The sequence below is a fragment of the Fukomys damarensis genome, unplaced genomic scaffold, assembly GCF_012274545.1.
Source record: "Fukomys damarensis isolate Sample0158 unplaced genomic scaffold, DMR_v1.0_HiC HiC_scaffold_17, whole genome shotgun sequence".
Classification (NCBI taxonomy): Eukaryota; Metazoa; Chordata; class Mammalia; order Rodentia; family Bathyergidae; genus Fukomys; species Fukomys damarensis.
This window is the reverse complement of record NW_022900929.1, coordinates 65,751,131-65,757,139: the sequence shown is the minus strand read 5'-3', so window position 1 is coordinate 65,757,139 and position 6,009 is coordinate 65,751,131. Positions and strand designations below refer to the sequence as shown.

The 6,009-nt window shown below is 36.3% G+C and overlaps 1 pseudogene; it reads right to left on the bottom strand.

Annotated features, from left to right (window-relative positions):
* Window positions 1-2,262: 2,262 nt before the first annotated feature.
* Window positions 2,263-2,412, bottom strand: LOC117286667 (annotated as a pseudogene).
* Window positions 2,413-6,009: the final 3,597 nt, after the last annotated feature.

Here is a 6,009-nt window from a genome sequence, read left to right as displayed (position 1 = left end):
CCGTTTAGAATCCTCTCCTGGTGATAGGAACTATTTCTCTTCTTCATATCTCCAATAAATATTCTCCTGAATTCCTCCTTTTGTCTGGGACTTCATTCTTTGATGTCGTGATACAATGAGATCAGTTTATACAAAATTAACTCTCTCAATAACATTAAATGCTACAGATGAGCCAAGGAAAACAGAAGTTGTGCAGTACTCATATTTGGCTTTACATGTGAGATTTTAAGGAAAGCAGATTGTGTAATGTGAATAGATCACATTTCTTGGGTGGAGAAAATGCAGTTAGAAATAAGTGTTCAAGTGACCTTAACATTTCCCTGAACTAGATTAAAGTTTGCGTACATTTCTTCCTCTGACCTCTCTTCTGAGAGCATTTATAAAAGCTATTGGAGTTATAAACTCTTTCTCTAGCCCTTTGAGATGTAAATCCTCTCCAGTCTTTTGCCAGGTTTACAACTAAGAAACGTCTTTTAAGAATTTATAATGATTCTTTTTTATAAGAATCTTTTTGGTCTGTGTCTTATACTCTCAATATCTATTTCAAAGATAATGATACATAGTGTATTAACTCTTGTTATTCTCTTGTTATTTTGTTATGAAATTTCATTTTATTTTTTCATAAAATAAAAATTCAAAAATATGTATTATTGTAAAAATCATAAAAAAGAACTTCTGAACCATTTTTTTGAAATATAATTAGAACAGACCCTTATTTCTCAGTCTCTGTAAGAGGTTAGGAGCCTAAATTTCATTAGTGCCAATTTAGTAAACACAGCCTAAACCCATGGACCGACCTCCCTCTCCCCAGTGTCTTCTTGTACTTTATCTCACTGGCTCACTTCGGTGCTTAAAACATTACCACCTTGCCTTTTATTATAGACAGCTACGTTAGATTCAAATACTACATGTAGTCAGGCAAGGCTAAGATTTTGAGAGAGTCAAACAAAGAGGAAACACATCACAACGGTGGCCAGAGACCCAGCTGTTAGAAACCACTATACTTACAACCTTATTGATTAATCATAGCTGTAACCCATGTTGCACCCAAGTGGGGTTTGCTCTATCAAACTTCCCTGTAAAGTGGGGTCCTAGGCTACCCACTCAGGTCCGCTCCTGCCTCTCAGGAGCCATCCTCTCAGTAGCATTTCCCTACTCTTAACCTCCATTGTTCCTATAATTAATTATTTGCTTTTTACAAGACATGAACTCATCATGTCAGACATCTGAGGCTGGGAGACACAATATTTTCATATTTCATCTCCCCCATCGGTTTCAGCAGAGCTCATTCTCCTCTTTTTTGCAATATTCTTCACTTTTATTGCAACAGTGTTAAGTAAAAGCTTTGCCTATTCAACTCCCTGTCATTTCTTTGACAGAAATAACAGATAAGGGTAACATTTCTTTCAAGGAGCATAGCACTGGGAGAGAAAAAGAGTGGAATTAGAGAAGGACTTAGTGTCAAACACTTGCCTTTCTCAGATAACAGAGCTGGGCTCTAAGGGTCTATCTTCTATGTTGGACCTTGGTCTTTCATGTCTTACTCTTGGATCTCTAGACTTATTCCTTTGGCATGGTATTGGGAATGTAATTACTGGCTAATGGTTCATTGGTTCATAGGTTCATCGGTAGTGTTTTCTTCTACCCTTGCTTCCATACCCAAATTGAATACTCCTAAAATATGTTTGTATTTCTTCTTTCTTTTTTTTTTCTCATTGAGTTTATTGATACATTTTAGGTATACAGTACATTTACATTCATCACTGGGATCTTGTACCTTTACATGACAGGTCTTGGTTCTCATTTTTCCCGCTTCACCCCCTCCTCCCTTCCCTATTTATAAATACTTTATTTCCATTTCCTCATTTTTTTTCTTTTTTCCTTTATTACCTTTCCTCTACACTTCCCACTTCCCCTACACCTTTAGCCCTTTTCTTCCTATTTCACACTGTCAGTTATCTCATTAGGATCTTATGTACCATTATAATTTTTCATACCAAAGAAACTATTCAGTAGTTATACATGTGTGACTTATGTATTTCACTTAGGAGTGTATCCTCAATATGTATCCATTTCCCTATGAATGACTCTAATTTCTCATTCTTCAAGGCTGAGTAATATTCCATTTTATAGAAAAAACACATCTTTATCCAGTCTCCAACTGATGGGCAAATGGGCTGTTTCCAAATTTTGGCTATTAAAAACTGTGCTGCTTTAAACATAGGTGCACATATATCACTGTGATATGATTCTTTTAATTATTTTGGAAAGGTATAAGAGAATGGAAAGATATCCCCTGCTCCTGGGTAGGAAGAATCAACATAGTGAACATGGCCATACTACCAAAACTGCTATATAGATTCAATACAATGCTGATTACACTTGATCTTAGCCAAAAGGCCGAGAAGCGATAATACAATGCTGATTAAAATTCCAACACTATATTTCACAGAACTAGAAAAAAGAATCCAAAAATTCATTTGGAACCATAAGAGGCCTAGAATAGCAAAAGCCATCCTAGGCAACAGACACATGGCAGTGGGTATAACAATTCCCAATTTGAAACTAAACTACAAAGCCACTGTGATAAAAACAGCATGGTACTGGCAAAGAAACAGACCTGAGGATCAGTGGAAGAGATTGGAAGATACAAAAACAACTCCAGATGCACTCAGCTACCTCATCTTTGACAAAAGAGCCAACCATCCTCAGTGGAGGCAAGATAGCCTCTTTAATAAATGGTGTTGGAAAAACTGGATTTCAACATGCCATAGATTAAAACTAGACCCGTATCTTTCACCATGCACTAAACTAAAATCCAAGTGGATTAAAAATCTAAACATTAAAAAAGAGTCACTAAATTTGCTGGAAGAGAAGTTAGGCAGAACTCTTAAAGACATTGGCATAAGAAAAGACTTTATGAACAAGTCCTCAGTAGCACGGGAACTAGCAGAAAGAAACAGCTTGGATCTCATCTTACTAAAAAGCTCCTGTATTTCTTCTTTCTAACCCCGCCACAGTCCTATTTCTTGAACACAATTTGTCTAGCCTCTCCTCAAGATCTTCCCTTCTCTCTGAGTTTCTTACATTCCATAGGTATAGTATCTAGAGTAATACTTCTGATATTTAACATTAAGTATGATGTAATTGACATGAAAATATATATGTGACATTTTAAAAAGTGACTCCTATATGTTACCTGTTATAATTTCTTCCACTTGTTCACTCACATAACACTTATGTGCCACATACTCTTTGTCCATGGAAATATAGAAAATAAAAAAAAAAGGCTAACACTATATAAAAATCTATTAATATTTTGTGCCACCCTGCTAGGTGTTTTACCTTCATTAATTTATCCTTCAAAGCTCTATTAATTGAAATTACATTTATTAAGTTCTTCTTGAGGTAGGATAAAAATAAAAATAGATACAGGAGAGAAGGCCAAATGTAATATTAAAATAAAAAATTTTAAAGAGAAATTGCAGCTTCAGGACATAAAGTTATTTAAGGTTTTTAAAATTTCCTCTGTCAGGAAAAATTCTTAAGGGCCTTAAAGACAACAAGCTTGTAAATTGGGGTCTGGGTCTATGCCTTTCCCCTGTAAATTTTGCTTCCTTCTCCTAAACCCCATCCTCAGGAAGCTACTGGTAAGAGGACAACAAATATCAATTTCAAACACATGTGAATGGTTTGCATTTTTAACATAGTCCAATAATGAACAAACCTGACAGACAGTAGAATAAATAGCCTAGGTAATCTGAGGGGCACTCCCGAGACCTCATAAATATACCTGGTTCAAGGTTACAAGGTGCCTCTCTCCCTCTTTAGGGCCCACACTCTATTTGTTTGAATGTGTACTTTAAAAATTCTGCCTAGCCGGGCATGGTGGCGCTCACCTGTAATCCCAGCACTCTGGGAGGCTGAGGCAGGAGGATCACTGTGAGTTTGAGAGCAGCCTGGGCTATATAGTGAGTTCCAGGTCAATCTCAACTACATAGTGAGACCCTATCTCAAAAAAAAAAAAAAATTCTGCCCAATCCATTTATTCCTCTTACTTACACATCCTGAAAATTCTTTTTCTGTGATGGAACTCAGTGAACTCATAACTTACCCTGTAGGCAGGGTGAGTCAAGTTTTCCCACTTCCACCTTAAAGACTTCTTTGAATCCTATTTGGTGACACTTCCAATGTTTTAGATTATTTTCTTTTTGTTAATAACTAATAATTATTTTAATAGTGACTTTAGCCTCACTCTTGGCTCCATAGTAATGGAGTCAATAAGAGGCTTGTGGATTTTCCTTTGGAAGTAATTTGGTGTCTTAGAATCTTCGCCATGAAATGGCTTTCTTTTGATGAGACTCAGATTCTTGGTAGGGATCCACGTTGGCCTTTTCACTTTTAGATTCTTTTCTTTTGTGCCTCTGATCAAGTCAGCAAACAGCTTTCCCAAGGATTTTGTATTGTGGTTGGTTAGGGTAATTGTATTGAGTGAATCCCCACCTTTGGTATACTTGGTGTTTTTCTAGTGCCTTTAAAAATCATGGATGAGTTATGGTGTCCTGATCAACTTTTTCTCTTGAGGAAATCAGACAGCAGTGAGAATTAAGATAGATGGAATAGAGCTCCACGCACTTAGTTCCTCAAATCCCCCAGAAAGAGGTGCTTGATCTTGTTTTAACTGCTTGCATTAGATAAATAGAACCAATAGTGTGTGTGTGTGTGTGTGTGTGTGCACACATGCACACATACACTGTAAATGACTACTGAAAAATTTGCCTTTCTGAAATATGTTTTGCCATCTACACTTTTCACCATTATGCTTTCTAGAGCATTAGAATACTATGGTGACAAGGATTTCCCACCCAAAATTCTGATAGATATGTGCACCTGATAACAGTGCCTGTACAAAAACCCAACATTACATCATTTTAGATTTACTGGAAACACTTAGTCATGGGATGACCATAGACAGATACGTTCCAGTGGGGTGAATTTCTCAAAGCAAGCTACTTGGGCAGGTGAGAGCAAAAGAAGTTTTGAGGTTAGAAAGGGTGGATGTTTCTCTCAAGAGTGGAAGATGTTAAAAAGGAAGAGAATGATGAGAAAGATGACTTCACCTCTAAATTCAGGATAAGGCTAATGATATAGCTAATTCAGGATATGGCTACCTCTTGCAGCATAATATTTATAGGTAAGGATCTAGACATTTAAAAATGATTCTTTGCTATGTGATGTTCTCCCAGATCATTGCTCTAGTGCCTTTCATGTGTTAAATTCTTTAATCCTCACAACTATAATATGAGTTAGATTATTCTTACTTTAGAAATGTAGAGACTAAACCATTAATTTAAAAATCTTATAATTCACATAGCAACAGGGAAGCTTTAAACCCAACTGCATTGGTGTAATTGTGGAGAATAGCCTTCTTCACTTTGCCAACTGCTTACTTGGACTTTAGAAATGTGTTGCATTCTTGGATGCTGTTTGTTCTTTCTTACAAGGAACCTTCCCACAGCAAGTCAGGTTTTTATTTCACCTGTCTACTCCATGTACTAAGATGCTCAAATTTTAATGTACTTAATAGTCAATAGAATATAGACATGTTTCCTGAGTCTCAATCACAGAAATTCTAAGTCAGGAAGTCTGAGTGAGTTCCATGATTTTATTCTACATAAGACTTCCTAGGAAACTCTGAAACAACTGGTCTGCAGATCACACCTAAGGACTACTTGATGGGGTCAAGGCTTGGTCTAGTGTAGGGTTGTTTTTGGTGTGTTGCTCCAAATAAGTGGGTCTAATGGGTTAAATTCCATGATTATATTTGCATAAGCATGTTTTATGGCTGAAAGTGAAATGACAGGTAACTTTCTGGATGATTTTCATTGATTGGTATTATCTTTAAGACAGGTTTCTATTTTGATTACATAAATTTGTTGGTAAACTTGCCTTTTTGATGTGTCTTCTTAAAAGTTTCATATATGGGTAGACAGTCCTGGACCAAATCAT